The following is an 18,665-nucleotide window of genomic DNA, read 5'->3' as shown; positions in this document are numbered from 1 at the left end:
AAAATATAAGGGTAATTATAACAAGTGCTTTTGATGGTGGGGGAATAATCCTTGTGCAGAGCTTAGCAGAGAACCTGGCACATACTGAGTAGAAGTAGCTTATTATTATTCCTAGTGCTGTTCGTTTTTTGTGACCATCCCCCCTGCTGGGCTGTGACGTCCTAAAGGGCAGCACCTGTACAGAATCATGGTTGAATTCCCATCAAACAGCACAGTTCCCACTACGTGGTTGTTTTTAATAAATATTTAATAAAGGAAGATGGAAAGAAGACAAGGAGTTAAGTAGATTCTTTTCCCAACACTGTCAAACCAAAGTTTCTCACACAGTTAATACAGATTATTCACAAAATCAATTTCTTGTAGAAATGTGAATCTCTGATAAGCAATGCTGATCAATATAGAAAATATCTGGTTAGGTCCAGCCTAAAATCTTAAGGAATTACGGGGAAAGAATCGGAATAGAAGTAATTGTTAAATTCTGTTTTCCTTTGACAGTGTCTTTCCATAAACATTTATTTTAAAAATAATGAGGCAGTGGAAGAACTTCTGAATGGAAAAAGCTCTGCTCAGCCAGAAATGCCAAAAGATTTCTAAATTCTAGAACTTCTGTCAAGAAATGTCTTAATCGTTGTAAAATAAGCTTTTGGAAAACGCCTAATGTTCATCCAGACACATTCCTTGATGCTGAGAACGACTTCAGGTTCCCGTCTGACCTTTAGTCTCAGGTTCCCTATAGAGAAAGAGCATTGGAGTGGTTGCCAGCCAGAAGGAGCTGGCACAGCGTGGTCCACGCCCTGCCAGGCAGGGGGAGAGTGAGCTCCAAGGGACAGGCGGCACAGGGCTTAGTGCTTTAGAAAAGACTTTTTGCTCTAAAGAAGTCACTCCATCATACACTTAAAATATAACTTAGTTTATTCATATTTGATTTCTGCTGAAAATTTCAGAAGCAAGTATTTCCAATTCGACCCCAACAATATTTAACAAGCAGTTACCAACAGCATCATAATGTCCACATTCTCCCTTACTGTTGAAACAATTTTGAAACAATACATCAGAGTATTAACACGGTCCAGATAGCTTCCATTTTTGCACCGTTTTTGTTCTTTGCAGCGAAATCCCTTGAGACAGTCTCCGGGTTTTGTCCTTCCATTCTCCATCCCATCAGGCGGGGTTTCCTTCCTTCCAGGGGAGACGCTCTCACCAGAGTCACTAAGAAGTTCAACTCATCAAAACTAGTGGGAAATTTTCAGTCTTCATCACACCGGGCCTCTCGACAGCATTTGACATAGTACATCCTTCGCTTTTTAAGAAAGTACATTCTTTGCGTGACCTTTGTGACACCACATCCCCTGGTTTTCCTTGACCTCATTCATCCCTCTCCCCAATTCCCCAATGTTCCGTCTGGGTCACCTGCCATGCTCCAAGGACACTAACTCCTTTAAAGCCAGCCCACTGTGCTGACAATGCCCACATACGCGTGTCTGCCCCGACATCCCCCCTGCGCTGGATTAGATGCACAGCTGCCTATTGATTTCTCCATATTCAGATAATCCCTATTTCAGCCTTAATGTCTCCAAAAGTTTCTATTTCTTGATGCCAACAATATCGAGTCCTCATGGTCTCCTCTTTTCTTGTAGGCTCCCTCACATTTCACCACCTCTCACATTTCATCATGCCTACCGCTAGCCTTCCTGGGTTACTACTGAGAAGCACGCCTCAGAACAACAGCTCTTGATGGCTTTTTATCAGCACCAGAATAAAATCCAGTTTGGGTCATTTGTGTCTTTTAAAGAATGTCTCCATTTGACATCTACATGTCAAATCAATTGGCATTAAGTTGTTCCTAATACTCCCTGATTTGGCTTTTCTCTTGTCTGTGGGTCTCTACTGGTGCCTTTTTTCATTTCTATTATTGTTTCTCTTCTCTCCCTCTCTCTTTCTCTCTCTAGAGCTAGAAATTGATCAGTTTAATCCTCTTTTGAGAGAACTTGCTTTGGGAACATTCTTACTGAAGGAGGCGGAGTGTAGAGTCCACCCTCCAGCCTCTCCAAAGCTGGCCCGTCCCCAAGATCTTACACAGCCTTTGCTCTGTACCGTCACCAGATGCCTCACCATTCTCCTTGCCCATCATACATTATCCCAGCTCTGCGCATGTGCCTGCGTCACACCATGAAAATCACTGTGTAAATGCCCATTGAAAAAATAAATATGAAAAAACTTGCAACCGGTACAATACTACTAAATATCCAGGGTAATGGGCTCCCCAAACTGGAAATCTCCCTTTCACCCATTCCCTGTGCATTCTTCAAGACTCAGATCCAGTGTGGTGTCATCCCTGTAGTCTTCCCAGATTCAAGCAATCAAAGGTGATCCTTCCCTGCTTGGAATCCATGGCAGTTCCCGATTAGCTGTCACAGCATGGCACTTTCATAATTGTGCTGCTCTGCCTCCTGTGCCCACAGTCCCAGCCATTTGCACAGGTGTGGGTTAACTGGCTCAGCACGCGGCCCTGCAGTGTTGCACAGAAGAACAAAGAAAAGAAAGAAAGAGCACCGCAGTTGACTAGCTGGCTTTGAATCTCAGTCCTCTCACTTGGGATCTATGTGACCCTGAGCATGCTCACCCTACACTTGCGCCTCAGTCTCCTCCTCTGGGAAATAAAGCCAGCTGTGCTCACCTGGCCAGGTGGTGGGGGGATTGCCACTGAAGCTTGGAAGCCTTGACGCAGGTCTGCTTTAACAATGGACCCATCACAGCAGGCTCCCTAAGGATGGGGCTGTCTTTCCATCCCTGCATGCTTCTCCATTTAGGTTCTAGGATCAGAGTCCTGGGTTTGTGTCACAACCTGGTGTCACTCATTCTGAAACATTTTTTCAGGAAAATTAAGAAGCAGAAGTTGACGTCTTTGGAGTATTCAATCCCTCCCTTCCCTCATCTGGAGAGACTCACACATCTGGAAGGCCCGTGTCTGTGCCTTAGACTCCAAACGCCCTGAGCCCCCCCTCCTCCCCCAACCCTAGGGACCTCTTCTTCACCCTCTGCACCCCAGAGACAGGCTTCATGCACACCCAGAGAATCCATCAGGTGACCCCTGAAATGGGGAGTTGGAAGTGCTTGTAAGGGTACCCCTGGCTCTGAGGTTGACAGAAACTCACAGGAACCAGGTATGTGGGAGCCAGGCCCTGGGAGGGAGCGGGGAGGGGCTGGACCCTCATTCAGGACGAAAGGTGGCTCCAGGGCTTCCATTTGCCCTTTCAGCAACAGGAGTTCAGGATCCTTCACTCAAGTTCCCCACCACTGGCAACACTTAATTCCTTCCTCAGTCCTCATTGCTATTTTGGCTTCTACGGAAAACTTAGTAACTTTTCCTGATTTTCCAGCTCAAATGTTACAGAGAGACAGGGTGGGGAGAGGGAGGGAGAGAGAGAGAGAGCGATTAATTGGCTAAATTTCTGCCATTTGTATGTGGGCAGAGGCCCACCTCAGAGCCAGAGCTCAGGTATAGTCCGGCAGCCGGATGACTCAGGGTCAGTGCCCACCACCTGTCATCTGTGGGGTTACCCGGTGCAGAGCAAGACTCCCCTTGATTAAGGGGAAGCCCAACCATCCTCATAATTACCTAACAGGACACTCGAGTCCCCACGCCCTTCTCCCCACTGTCAGCTGCTCCTGGTTGGAAGGTGAGGGGTGAGACAGTGCCATCCTGGCTCTGCCTCCACCTGAGGCCAATGAGAATGGGAGCTGGACACGTGGGACCGTGCACACTCCAGTGCCGTAAACATGTCTGGGACACGAAGAATCCACACAGACACTACAGGGAGCACCCAGTTTTCACCTTGGGTCTCAATTCATCGTGGTTAAGTGTACGACTAATTTATCACAGTCTTGTCTGTTTCTTTATTCCACAGCTATTTATCGAATTCCTACTGCATGCCAAGCAAGGTCACAGGTGCTGTGGATACTACAGAAAACAAGAGGCAAGAATCACCATCCTCCTGGAGCTCACATTCTAGTGGGTGAGACAGGCAACAAATGAGACTAAAATAAAATGAAATGCATATAGAACAGGAGATGGGGTGAAAGCTAGGAAGAAAACAATGGAGGAAGGGAAATTAGGGAGGGCGCAAGTACCAGCAGGGCGGGATTAGTTGTAGGAAAGTAGGGAGATAGGGTATCTCTGAAAGGAGACTGTCGAGTGAAGGCCTGTTGGCAGAACCTACAGCCTGTTGCTCCTGGGAGACCGTGTGATGTTCAGAGGGACCTCATTGCATTGCACTGTTTTATTTGTGAGTGATAGGAAAGATTGAGTGAGTTTCCAGCCCATACAGAATGAGAGGAAGAGATCAAATAGGACGGGGAGGGGCATCTCAGAAAGGCTGACTGAACTACACCCTCCCCCACCTCCACCACATCCCCTCCTGTCCTTGGCACTGATGTTGGAGGACGAAAAAATCCTCCGGGTGAGGATTTGGGGAAGGGGCACACTGGGCGTTTCCTAAGAGCTAAATGTATGACCCATCCACCAGCCTTTGTTTCCAACTATTTCAGTATTAACAATAAAATTCATTTTTTGAGACTCAGATCATCTATATGCTGCTAAAATTGTGAAAGGATATTCCAAGAATAGTACGTTGGAAGGTTCTAATTAATCGTGGGATAACTGTTCTATATTAAAACCCAGCATTTTTTGGGGGAAAAAAAAACAGTAATTGCAACAGATGAATGAAACATGTTCATTAAGCATGAGGCAATGGAAATGTTGACAGACTTGTTACAGAAGAGCAGCTTCCTCAGAGAGTGGTGAGAAACTCTGGATTTATAGACAAAAAAGCTATCATTTCCCACAGACGTGGAAATCTTGAAAAGTTAAAGTCAGATAAAAAGATCATAACACTGACTATTAAAAAGGATGCAAAACCCTAGCAGCAAAAACTATATAACATTTTAACAAAGATGCATATTGAACAATATTCACCTTCTTATGAAATAATCAGACCATACTAATGAGGTAGAATGAAGGGAAGAAGGGATGTTTCAAAGACACTAGCCTATAAAAAAAGTGAAACGAGCACCAGGACGTGTCAGGGGACCCATCGACAGAACAGCACAGGTGGCTTTTCACATGGATCTGAAAAACCCAGAGATGGAGATTGTCCATGCAGATGTGATACAGAAATCAAGATGCTGGGTGGGGCCACACCCACCTGGAATATGACAGTCTTCTCCGGTGGCAAATTGTCTTACCAATTCAGTGTTGTCTTTTGGGAGATAACAGCACTATTTTCATCCTAAACCCGAGTGGTGAATATTTCTCTCATTTGGAAGGAAGGCTGAATCTCTCAGACCTGAAGCTTCACAAGAGGTGAAGTCACCCTTGGACCTAGCCAGGCAACGCCATCACTTATCTTTCTAGATTTCCTTTCTTTAATGGTCTACTACTTTATTTCCAAAATTCTCTTTTCTTGCAATATTCAACTTAAGAACTATCTCTTACCCTTTATCTCTTGTTTCTGAATCCCAACGCCTGTGCTCAGGGTGCCGGGTGGGGGCTGAGAACGTGTCCAAAGCAGGCAGCCTTCACCACTCGGCATGTGGTGGCCCCCGCAGGTGACTGACCCTCTTGGCGCCTCAGTTCCCGTATGTGTAGGGCAGAGACGACAGCAGCCACGCACTGTGGGGGTTGTTATGAGGACTGAGTGAATTCACACACACAGAGTGAGAGGGAGAACATTTGCTGTGTGGATGACAATGGTGATCCATCACAGACCACTGGGTTAGCAGTGGACTATGCGTTCTGATTCTCTCCCAAGAATCCCAAGGATAAAATTGGGGCAATGAGGAGAGGATAATGTGAGGCGGCAGTTTCCCAAGTTGGCTGGGCAGATGGGTTACATTCTCCGTTAATTTCTCCAGATGATGGTTAAAACATTGTCCCTTAATGTTAAATTACAGCTGTGATCCAACAGCTAAAGGAAAGGAACGCAGCTCTCCTGCCATTACAGACTCTAATGTTCTCGGGGACATTTGAGCCGACTGCGAGAATGCAAAGTTGGGCTGATTTGGTGAAAGAGACCCTAGTTCGGAGAGGAGGCGGGCGGGCCGTTGTTGGCCTGAGAGCTGAGGGGGAATCAGGGTTTCTCGTGAGAACGGATCGAGGATGGACTAGAGGCCAGGAAACATCACTTGCATGAAAAGGCGCGGGGGTGAGAGGCTAGAACGAGACTGTGCTCGTCCACCCCTCGCCCTGCTGCAGAGTGTATGCCTTGTGATGGTGTAGAAGGTTCCAGAGCCCCGGGTACCATGGCTGGCCCATGCCTAACTGACAAATGCACCCATTCAGTGGCTGAGGACCTGCCTGTAAGATGTATTTCTGAATAAAGGACCAGTCCATGCTTCCACATACTGTTTCCACAAGAAAAAATCGGTGTCAGCTCCCTCCAGGCTGCAGATTAAACTCACAAGGGAGGCGGGTGTGCGCCTGGGGTCTGGGAACAGGGGGAGGGATGATGGGGCTGAGACTCTGAGGGCCAGAACCCTGGTTCCACAAGGAGCACTGGAACCCGTTGTCCCGTTGTGTGCAGCCCGTCCACCCCCCAGCGTTGAGGGAAGGTGGGACAGGCCGGCTGTCTGTGGATCATCCCTCATTGCTGCTGCACAAAGCTCCCCTTTCTAGATCCTCTCACCACATCAGCGCCTCGGCGGCTCGGGTGCACCCAGGCGTTCACAGGAGGGTTGGGTGACAGGAGCACCCAGCGGTGGGCCTCCCATGGGGCAGGGCTGATAGCATTACAGTTGTCACGGGAGATGGGCAGCGCTGATGGCACTGCAGTTGTCACAGGAGACGTCTCAGTGCCCTGGAGTCCGCTGCTCTGCTCCCAGCAACATCCTTTCTCCACATGCACGGGGGAAGCAGATTGCCTTTCCTGACTGAGACCCAGTCCCTTGTCCTGCAGCCTTGTTCACTAGTGCCCTGCCAGCTCCTTCGTGAGCACCTGCAGGCCATTCACACACACACCCGGGGAAAAAGCCCTCGCCTTTTTGGTTGCTTTCCTACAGCCATGTGCATTGGACTCCCAGATTGTTCCTCGGGGGTCTCTGTCTCTGTCTCTGTGCCTGTCTTTGTCTCTCTCTGTCTCTGCCTCTCCCTCTGTCTCTCTTTCTCTCTTTTTCTGTCTATCATTCTCTTTCTCTGTCTCTCCCCCAACTCTGTCTCTATCTCTCTTTCCCTCTCTCTCTCCCCCTAGGAGAAGATTCTCTGGCAGATTTATTAGAATCTCGTTTCAAGAGAAGGCCTAGGATTGCTTCTCCTGCCTCTGGAAGCAAATGTAGTCTGCACATGGCAGTTACCGCTCTAGGGGCTCCTGGGTTGGGGGCCTATTGGGAAGGGCTAGCCACAGACCATGCAGAGCAAGGATGAAAGATGCAGATCTGAATCTTCACAACACCACCTTCTGGGTCAAGGAACTCAGGCAAAGTCCTCAACTGAGAGCCTCGGTTTCCTCATTCGTGGAATGGGCATGCCAATGGCTCATAGGACGTTTGTGAGGGTTACATTGGACCTTAAGGAATACAGTGTGAGGAGAGTCCCACTGCTAGTGGGATTCTCCATTATCAGCAGCTCAGAGCCAAGAACCACCAAAGAAAACCAACCCTGCTTAGGAACTCAGCGTGAAGGAGGAGTGCTGTCTCCGGGAATTATCTACATGGCTCACAAACAAGACACAGGCAGGAGAGAAAGAATGTCTTCCATGAGTGTCAGCTGAGCACACCTTTCAGGTTAGCCTGTCCTGCGGACCAGTCTCAGGTCAGGGCCCGAAGATGTGTAGGGAGCCAAGGGGGCAGCAGATGAGTGTGGTGCTAGGGTCACAGGCTTGGAGCCTTGGGGGGAAAGCAGGGGGAGGGGGAGTCATTCAGTCCCTGCTTTGGATGAAAAGAGGTAGAAATGATGTCCTAACAGGGGGGAGAGAAGAGAAGTGACACTCAGGAGAGCTCGACCCAAGCCAGCAGCCACCCAAGGCCTAGAAGGATGAAGGACTCAGTGCTCGCTGGCACAATGATGTCCTCCAGACAACACGCATGCAGTCTGAGACAGAGGGGGGAGGGGTCCCTGTGGTCTCACTGCTCTGGGCCAGTGCATTTGGACACAGCTTTTCACCCACCACTGTGTTGGGAGCAGCCTGGAGCCAATGGCAACAGATAGGAAGAAGGAAACACTTCTGATCACCAAATCCCATTATCCTGGTTCATTTTCACGTCCAAGCTGTGTACTGATGGTCAGGAGAAAAGATGGGTTGAATTTGCTTCCTGAGAGCATCTAGCTCACCGTTTGGTTCTCTCCTGGTGGCAGTGATGGCATGAGCAGTGTCCCCGCGTCTGAAACCTGGTCCCTGAAGACGACGCTGTACCCCTGCAGCCCACTGAGCCCTGATTTATCCCAATCCGTGCCCTCTTGTGACTCCTGTTGGCTAGGGGGACATTCTCTTGATCACAGATAGCTCAGCTCTCTTCCAGGGCTGATTTTTGGTTTGCTTGGTTAGGTTACTTTAAGCAAAGGGATCATGGCCCCTGCTGGCTGAACTTGGAAGCTGAAGATACCGGAGGTTGCCTAGGCCTGTAGATGCGTTAGCCATGTATTTTATTTTCTGTAATTCTGACGCTTTGACATCTGGGCCCTGCTGACCCTAGACCCTCCCAGGTCTAGCCAATCCCTAGAGATAGGAAACAAACCACCAGCAATTGTGTCTTTTATGTATACACACCCACCAAGGCAGAGCCCACAACCCAACCCCCTTGTCTGTGGGACTTTCACACTCTGGGCCACTCTTCTCTGCCCTCATCACCCAGGGCCGGGGACCAGACAACCAGGGGCAGCCCGGGTGCCCAGAGGCCATAAAATGATTCACACTGGCCAGTCCTCAGCCTGCTCCCCGTGCCTGGCCTGTTCCTCCCCACAGAAACCACAGTGAAGGCTCCTGCCCACGCTTCCCCCTCTTTCCCCTGCTCCTGACCAGCCCCGGTGCTTTCCTATTGGCCCCCATGGCGTGTGTACCCCTCCTCTTGAGAACTGCGAGGTGTTAAACTCTGTTTTCAGTGGCAGTCATCTCCTGATCTGTGGGCCTCACCATGCCTGAATAACCTGTACCGTGAAAGAATAGAGAAGACTATAGAAAGCCTCTATGTCCCTCGACTCTGTCTTTGGGTCAGCGCCGACCTGGGTCGCTAGTGTGGACGGGTGCAGGCAGCCTAGGGAGGCCACTCATCCCCGCGAACCCGGGCCCGTTCTCTGCTTTCACCCCTCCTCCCTCAGCGCTTAGAGCAGACCCTCACAGCCTTCCGACCTCCCCAATTGTGCCCTCAACTCATCCCCAGCCCTGCACCTGGGCTCTGCTGCCAGCTTCTCTTCAGTTGGCTGTCCAGGTGCTTCATCTGTCTTCTAAGAGCACTAGCTGGTGACAAAAGCAAAGAACAATGGCCAGACTTCTAATGAGAGACTCAGAAAAGCTGACCTCCACCCAGCGCCACGTCTGGCTGTGTGGAGTTGCATGTGCTCCTCAACATAAATTTCTGTCACCACCATATCCCGTCGTGTCTTTCCCCAGCTGGGGAAAGAGGTGTTCTGGAATTGACAGCAGTGGACGTAAGGCACAGGGGCACTGGGCAAAGACCCTTCATGTGGGTGCTCTGCCCCCACCCTCTTCCCTCTCACACAGAGGGCTTACTTTGGTCTGGCACGGCCCCCACATCCTGCGGAATGGCACCCGAGTTCCCAGCACGGCAGGTTCTCTGTGAGAATTGAATGAGGTGACCTTTGGAGTGTGATACATTTCCTGGCGGGTTTCAGATCTTTTTAAAAAGGTTCAAGACCTTCTTCCCTCATACGAGACACTGCTGTTTCTTATACACATCCTACGTGATGAGAATCCCACAGGTGGAGGGTGCCCCAGAACATTCCCCCAGCCCCTCCCACTCCACAAGCCCTGGCCCCTGTCCTCCAGGATTAAGGTCACGTTGGCCTCCTTTATCTTGTCCACAGTGCGGCCACCCTCACACTGATGTCCATTCCTCTGGGGGTCCTCACTGAGGGTCCCTCATGTTAACAATCCTGTAGACCTGGAATCGGTCAGGAGGGGCTGAAACTCTTCTGAAAGGGGGCCGGTTTAGAACTTTCTACTGGTTCCCACCCTTCCCAGTTCTTCTGGACAGAATCACTGTAAATAGCCACACATTTATTTAACAGCCTCCTCTTTCCAACTGATTCTTTCTTGGTTAAGAATGCCCACATAAGCCTAATTTATCTGACTGCGGCCAGGGAGATACCATATGGTGTAACCTGCTACTTCTCTGCCTCATGTTGAACTTCTGGCTTTGCAGAAAATCGTCTCCATTTAGAGAATGGCAAAATGAGATGGAGGCAGGAGGCTTTTCTAGGATAAAGAACAAAGAATAAAGAACACGAAAGAGAAAAATAGAAATATCTGATGGGCTGGGGCCACACAGTCAACCTTGTTTGGGGTGAGAAGGAGCAAAGAAGTAAGGAGAGAACCCAGAGTCCACCTGGGGTTTGGGGACGGCTGGCCGGATACACGGCGGCTCTGGTCAAGCGGAGCCTTCGCAGGGACATGAGAGTTATCTAGGTTTTGTTTTGCTGACGTGGCTCCCAGGCAGGAGCGGCTCCACCTTGGGCCTGGAGAGTTATTTCAACAGTGGGGATGCCCAAAGAGATATGTTCTGAGTCAGCACTTCTCTGACATGAGTGTTAAATCGACCAAGAGCCTGGGGAGACTTCACATACCCTCATGACGGCCGGGAGAAGCCCTCTAAGAGGCAGAAGACTCGTGTTTCCTTTAAAATTGCATTGGGGCAACAGAACCTGGCTAAGAGTGAGGGCTCAGAGTGAAGGGCCTGGGGCCCATGCGTGCTCTAACACATGCCAATGCGAGACCTGGGGAAGTGAGCTGACGTCCTGCCTTATCTCCTCATCTGGAAAATGGGGATAACCACAATAATAATAATAATATTCCTCGCAGGGTTGATGAGGATGGCAGGACTGTGATGTGTTAGGACTGGTCCTGGTGTACAGCAAACACTGTGTGTGTGTCTGTGAACTAGCCCCAGGCATATAAATGCTATTTCTTACCGGCTGAGTTAGTCCTCCTATACCTGCCTTCTTTACCCCAGATCTCTGAGGACCCTCACCCTGAGTCTCATCCCCCAAAGATGATAGATTCTGCAAAATTGAGCTGATTCTGCCCCAGAACAGATAAAACCCCCACCAGGACACCCCGTGCCTCATGCCTCACCACGCTCTGGGATGGAGGAATTCAGAAGGGCCAGGTGCTCAGGTAGGCCCCTGGGGGTGAATGGGTTGTTGGTGAGAATTTCTACATCTAGATCCTGAAACATTGAGAGTGTGCTGGACACAGAGGCGGGTGTCCTTGGCGGAAGAGGAGGGGCCCACTGTTCAGAACACACTGGGCCGAACTGCCCGTCTTCCTGTCACCACGTCTGCTCTCCTGGCTCTTGCTCAGTGATCCTATTGTTCTCCTATGACTACAGTGGCCTCCTGGCTTGGCTCCAGGGGTGTCTTTTCCCCTGGCTTTGCCTGCCTCCCACCCTACAGCTCCAGGTCCCAGTGCAGCCGCCATGGCTCTCAAGAAGGTCTCCCCAGCGTCCCGAAGGCGTGGGCATTCTAATCCTTACCAGAGGGTCTCACAGCACGTTTTCTCTTTCTTGAATTAGATTATAAACTTTTTGGGACAGAGATTGCGTCTGTCCACTTGGTGTTCCCCAGGAAAAGCCTGGCTCTCGATAAAGATAAACGAAGACTGAAGGTCACCAACGAGTTAGTGAATCCTGCGTAGACAGGGAGCCAGCAGACACGTGGGCCTTTTTGCTCTCATTTCCCATGAGGTGTCAGAGCTGACCTCCTCTTGTCCGTGTTTGGGGCCTGATGGTCTTCTGGGAAATACATCCAAGTTTATAATCACATACCGAGGCCTCGAGATTACCTGCTGGAATAACCGCCCACATCTGTCAATGCGTCCTGCAGCACACAAACAGGACTAATGATGTTTAGGATGCGCACCCAAACTCTTGCCCCAAGGACCACAGGAACAAGGTTCTCTTTAACTGATCTTTCCCCTGTTTAGATAACAGCCCTGTCTGTCAGGAGCCCTCACCCCACAACCATTCCTCTCTGCCATCTGATCCTGCAAAAGTCCAAACCACGAACGCAGACCAGGCGAGTTCCTCCGACATGTGACTCTCTCACACCTTGCCCTGCTCCTCTCCAGCATTCATCACAGTCATAACTCAAAGACCACAAGTGAAACCAGGTTTCTCAGCTCCGCTGGCACCCACACTCCACGAGTGTGGCTCTGGGCATCCACACCCACAGCCATATGCCCAGCATCAAACACAGTATCTGCCGCCTAATTTGTTGAATAAATGAAAATCAGATTCAAACTAAATAAAAAGCATCCTGAGCTTTTCCCTGAACACCGCAAATGAATTCACATTAAGTGATATGTAGCAATAGATTCCAGACACCCGATGCCGGTAGCAAACCTTCATAGCCTCGTAGAAGGGAGGGGCAGTCATGATCAGAAAATGCACAGAGGTGATCTTTCACTCACATTATGAATCTAGAATGATTCCTTTCCAGATTAAACACACTAAGAAATGGACAGCTATGTGTCTGTTTTCAATAGAAAATAGTAGGAAAATTCAGACTCTCAAAATGTGGTCTTTGATGTTCTACCAAGGCTGAAATGAGACTACATAAGTGTGTGATGTGAACTGGGTCTGAAATCAAGATGGACACCCCCGAGTGGGGGTGGGGGTCACATGTGTATCCACAGTGGTTTCCTCAGCCAACCACACCCGCCCTACAAGTCACGATTCTACAGATGTTCTGTGGCTCTGCTGCTACAAGCAAGCGCGACCGGTCTAAAAGGTACTTTAAGCCTCATGTGCGTCTGCAATTTATGTGCAAGGCCCTGAGAGCGGGAGTCATGTCGGATTGTTTTTATATTGTTCCAACAAATCATATACTGTACTACCCGTGCATATTAATTCAGGCCAGAGAGACAGAGAGAAAGAGAGATGGGAAGGAAGGAAGGAAGGAAGGGAGGGAGGGAGGGAGGGAGGGAGGGAGGGAGGAAGGAAGAAAGGGGGAAGGAAAGAAGGAAGTAAAAAAGAAAGGGAGGAGGGGAGGGAGGGAAGGAGGGAGAGAGGGAGGGAGGAAGGGAGGAAGAGAGAAAGAAAGGAGGGAAGGAAGAAAATTGGCGGGACTTCTAGGGCTATATTTCTTGTGATTATTATTTTGTGGAATGGGAGATATAATTTATAAATAACTAGATAATTTACATAATTAGTAATTTAGTATACTGACATTAACAGAAAAAGAGCCCATCTTTAGTCACTTTCAATTGGTTTCCAAATTAAGCTAATATATAATGTCATCTTTCAATTATCCCATCATATTAACATAAATTTCATTTAAAAATGAAATAAAGTAGGAAGATAGGACATTTTCCTTCTGACAATATCAGTGTCTGCTACCATAGCTGCTATAGTTGATTTTGTTGTTAGATTGTGTGGTAGTGGTCGGTGTTTATTTTTACTGGGTAAATTCCATCATTAGTCCTCACCGCACTTCTGCAAGATTTAATTTGTCATTCCTCATTTTCTGATGGATGAAGCCAGGTTCAGAGAGACTAAGCCGTGGACCTCTGCAGAGTGAAGGAGAGAGCCAGGCTCACATGACCGTCTGTCAGAGGTTCTCCCTTGCTGTGATTGTTCCCTAATGAACGAGTCTAAACAGCACAAAAGCTGTCACAATTTCAGTGGAAAGGCACTGGCAGGGTCTCTCGGGATCACTGATGGGGCCAGTCTGGTCACCTGATGGTAACAGGCACCTCTCTCACAAGATCAATTGCTGTACTTGCGTCACAGGGAAGATAGAGTCGTCTCATCAGATCAACCAGTGGGAATAATTTCCCCACGAGTGCATTCTGGAGAGCTCAGGAAAATTTTATCCACACGTTCTGCCTCATGAATGTCGTTGGCATATTTACCAGGGAGAAGAGGACAGCAAGAGGTCAGTGCCAAGCTTTTGGCAAGCAAGGATGCACTGAAATAGCATGACGAGGAATTTACACAACTGATCATTAGATTTCCCAACTGGCACCTGATCTTTGGCTGGAAAAGTACTGGGAAGACTGACTACATGCCATGATTTTGGAGAACGGTGATTAACAGTCAAGACAGGACAGGGGACAGTGATGGAGAGGGCACACCCCTGCACCCCTGCAGCAAGGAAGGGGAGCAGGAGGAGGAAGGGTGGGAGGAGTGGTGTGGATGTCCAGAGGTGACCACGTAGGAAAATCTTAGTTACAATGAAGCAGTTGAAAGAGGGTTCGGTGAATAATTTATCCATTCATTGACTCAACAGATCAGGGAAACTGCGGGACAGGCCAGATAACACCCCTTTCTTGCTCTGAAATTATGGCCTGTGGGAATTAGAGAACAGAAGGAGGAACAGCATGGAGCCAAGGCCATCAGGTAAGGATGCAGGAGTGCAAATGGGGTCCAGGGACCAGAAGGGCATTCATGTGACTGGCTGTGGGGAGGCTCAGCCATAGCTCCCAGGCCTTTGATTCAGTGGTCCTTCAATGATAGTTTGTACGATTATATACTTATAACTGTAGAGCTTAGTTTATATGGCATCTTGTGTGTGTTCACTCCACCTGCTGTGGGCTCGTCCTGGGTTTGGGGAGATAATGTGACAGCTGTTCCCTCATGAAGCTCAGGCTACCGAGAGAGGTCCATGTAAAACCACGTTTGCAGCACAGGGGCCACTTGCTGCAATGGAGGTGTGCAGAGGATACAGGTAATGTTTGGGATGAGGCCTGAAGGGTAAGGAGGATTCTGGGAAAGACATTAAGGGTCCATATGCATGGGGTCTATTGAATGGGATGCAGACATGAGGTGACTCAGTCTGGGTCTGTCGCACTGAGGGAGACGCAGGCTCACTTGGGACTATTCGCTTCAAATGCTTCCAAACAACAGGAAGGAAACCTGAATCCTCAGAATGCCCCTTATTTCTGGGGGAAAACACTTGACTGTCCACTTGGCTCGGATGCTAAGATTGCAACAATATTTTCAGGGCATATAAGCTGACCACTAAACTCCTCCATACGAGGCAAAGAAGAAAACATACTTTGTTCCGAAGAGGACGAGAGAAGAGCAGTGTGTGGCCCTCAGACAGAGGTAGCCGCGGTCCGTGGAATGAGTCCTTCCTCTGACGCCAAGATGTTCAGGCCCAGCTTGTGGAATGCGATGTGGGAGGGTCTGTCCCTGCTGCGACCCCAGCTCCCAGCACATTCCCAATAGTTATGGGAGGACTTTGAGACCCTGTAGGTTATGGAGTTGTGGGTACCAGCCAAGTTTACTGTCTGGGGTGTGGATTCAGAGCCCCGAATGACATCTGGTAGACACACTTTGTGTGTGTGGCTGTGCGGGTTCAGTTAGAGGTTTTCTGACCTCCAAGTGTAAAGGAGTGAACATCCGAGCAGATTCATATTCCCTAGTCCACAGATTCTGCTCTTCTAGAGTTTACAATGCGACCATAGGTTATACCAGAGTCTTCCAGGTGGCTTTGAAAATACCAGTTATCAGACCCTCCCTTCAGATATTGTGATTCGGTGGGTCTGGCACAGGACCTAAGAAACTATCTCTTTAAAAACTGATGCAAACAGTCCCAAACTGTGGTTGGGACTGACTGGCCCAAAATACACATCTTATAAATGATGAAACCAAGATGAGAAAAGTAAATGAGTGATGTCTTTATTTAGGATCTTTTATATGTAAGGGGCCCTTTTGTTCCAAGGACGCTAATAATTTGGGGCAGGAAGAAAAATGGGGACACTAGAAAGGTTATATGCTTAAAGTCAGAGTGGCTCCCGTGCGCATGGTGGGGTGGGACCCACAGAGTTCACCCTCATGTAGACTGTGGGCTCTCACCTTCTTAGTTTGGAAAATGGAGACCGAGCACATACAGAGACGACTGTAGAGCCGGTGTTTGTAAAGTGCGTGTTTTCCATCCTTCCTGACCCAAGGAGGACTGGAATAGAATGTCACAGCAAAAAATATATATTTTAGGTACTAGACACCCAACTGCTCACTGAACTCTCATCCAGCAGCCAGGACCACCTTTGTCACAATTACAAATATTTTCATCAATAAAAGATTTTACTAGATATTAAATTAATGGTGCTAGTTTTATCATTTTAAGACTACTATAATTAGAGTGATAGTTTCTATATTTGTTCCTAAATTAATACTGGTCCTGTCTACTACCATTATTGTCAGAAGCAAAAACAAAAACAAACACACATAAAGGAAAAGTAGACAATCAGGAGTTCTAGTTTCAGGCCAAGTATCATCTTCACTCACGGCATGGCCTTGAGAAAATTATTTTCCTTCCTTAGTTCTATCCCCCTACCTGGAGAATGATGGACTTTTATCCAGCGAAAAACATTCTTCTAGGCTGGACGTTGCTCTGTGTCATGGCTCTAAAGCTCAATGTAAACCCTAGCAATGAAGTGCACACAATGAGGGGAATTGTTTTAGTTGCCAGAGGCCAGGATTGGACGTGGATTCAGAACAGTTCTAAACGTACTTGGAGTGGAGCAGAGCAGAGTTACCTCCACCCCTGACGGGCCAGCCTTGTGCCACGGCCACCTGCCTGCCATGCTCTGGGAGGCTGTCCAACCCTGTTAGAGTAACTTTCTCCCAGCACCATTGGATCCCACTGGAGCAAAAGCCTGGAGAGTCCAGAGAAGCACCCACACGCACAAAAAAAGTGATAGGAAAAAATGCATCCTGTTCTTTTTCTAATTACATGAGGAAATCCATTTGAAAGTAAATGGATATTTCCAAACACATTAACACAGACTATAACAAAGCATGCTACCTAAATGAGTCTGTGGCACCAGAGCCCAAGAGGGAATGAACATGAACACAGGTGCACACACACCCGACGAGAGACATAGCTAAGTGAAGCTCACACCAGTGCCATTAACCAGGGTCACGTGAGTAAGTGCTGAGTCTTCCGCACACACAGGACGGAAGAGACTTTGGTGGTAAAACCCTACTGCCCATGGGATAGAACAGTGCTCTGATATGTTCTCCTCCATCTAGTCGTGACAGACAGTAAAATATCAGTCCTCAGACCTTCAGGAGAACACAAAGCTATTTGCAGACACCCTCAGCCTGTCAGTTAGTGCACATGATGACAATAAACTGGGACTAACATGGACTCCTTACCTGGGGACCATTAACTAGCGGCAAAAATCTCTGGATGTTAGCACCTAAAGTGCTCCAAGGCCCTTGGCTCTGAGAGAGGCGACAAAGTGGAGAAAAGGTGGGGGAAGGAGGCTCACTTCCCTGGAGGGGAACCTGGGGCTGCAGGAAAGGCACATGGCAGCAATACCACTGAAGCTGAGCATGACCATCTGATGATGGGGCTTCACCAAGCATCCAGAAGAGTGCTCAGCTCAGAGGCCTCTGTACATGGCCATTCTGATGGTATGGGGAGGACAGAGGGGGGATGTGGCCAGACTGAAGTTAGGAGGCCCCAGAGAGTGAAAGAGTGCAGATGATGAGGAAATGAGATGAGAACATGGGACCAGGGAACGGGAGCAGAGTGACTTCCAGGTAAGAGAACCACAGAGGAGGAAAGGGTCTGAGATGTGGGAGAGGCATTGAGAAGGAGCTCTCCTGTGGATGCCTGACCTAATCCCTCAGCCCATGTGTCGTGGGTCCCCTCCAGCAGTCAGTTCTTCCCCTTCCCACCCAGAAGATGATGCTCTCCCCACTTCTTCCTCCTTCCCCCAGGGCAGAGCACCCCATGAGGTCAAGGAGAACTACTGGCCACCATAACATGTCTGCTCATTTCATCAGTGTTGGCCTCTTGCTGAGTCAGCCAGGCACTGAGGAATGAGCTCCAAGACCCAATGGTGCAGCAGAAAATCTCCCCTCAGGGCAGTCTTGATCTAGTACAGATGCCACGAATGGACAGAAATTCTAACATACACTTAGAATCACCCCAGAAAGGGATATGCATATTGGAAATTGGAAAACTCTTGGTTGTATCCAGATACAATAGGACACATAGAAACGGAATCGCAGGGAATGATCGGTAGGTGAAGGGGTGAGAACGAAGTAGGTTCAAGCAGGGACAGCCAGGGTGTTTGGGGGTGGGTAGGATGGGAAAGGACAGGAGCAGTAGGGAACAGGGGAGAACTGGGCAGCTGAACCTTGTAGTGGAGCTCCAAGTTTCCAGAGATGCTGACCATGGTGAGTCCCTAGATCATGACCCAAGGGGAAGTTTTCCAAGGAGAAAAGCCGTACTTGACACAGCCCCATCCTCCAGAAGCCAACCATGTTTTCAATATGCAAATAACAGTGATTCATTGAAGCATTTCATCTCCCAGCTGCCCTCCTCCCTAGCCCCCACATGCAGAAGTGTAAGGGTCTCCTGATTGGAGCAAGTCCCAACTCTCCCACCTACAAAGTCGAATCACTCAAACTGTCTAAAGCTCCAGACATGGGAATAATGATATCAATAATACAAATAAGTAATCCAGACCACACACATG

Source organism: Ceratotherium simum, chromosome 1 (genome assembly GCF_057802395.1).
Source record: "Ceratotherium simum simum isolate JZ-2026a chromosome 1, ASM5780239v1, whole genome shotgun sequence".
Lineage (NCBI taxonomy): Eukaryota > Metazoa > Chordata > Mammalia > Perissodactyla > Rhinocerotidae > Ceratotherium > Ceratotherium simum.
The sequence above is the reverse complement of the archived record's forward strand: the minus strand, read 5'-3'. Positions refer to the sequence as shown.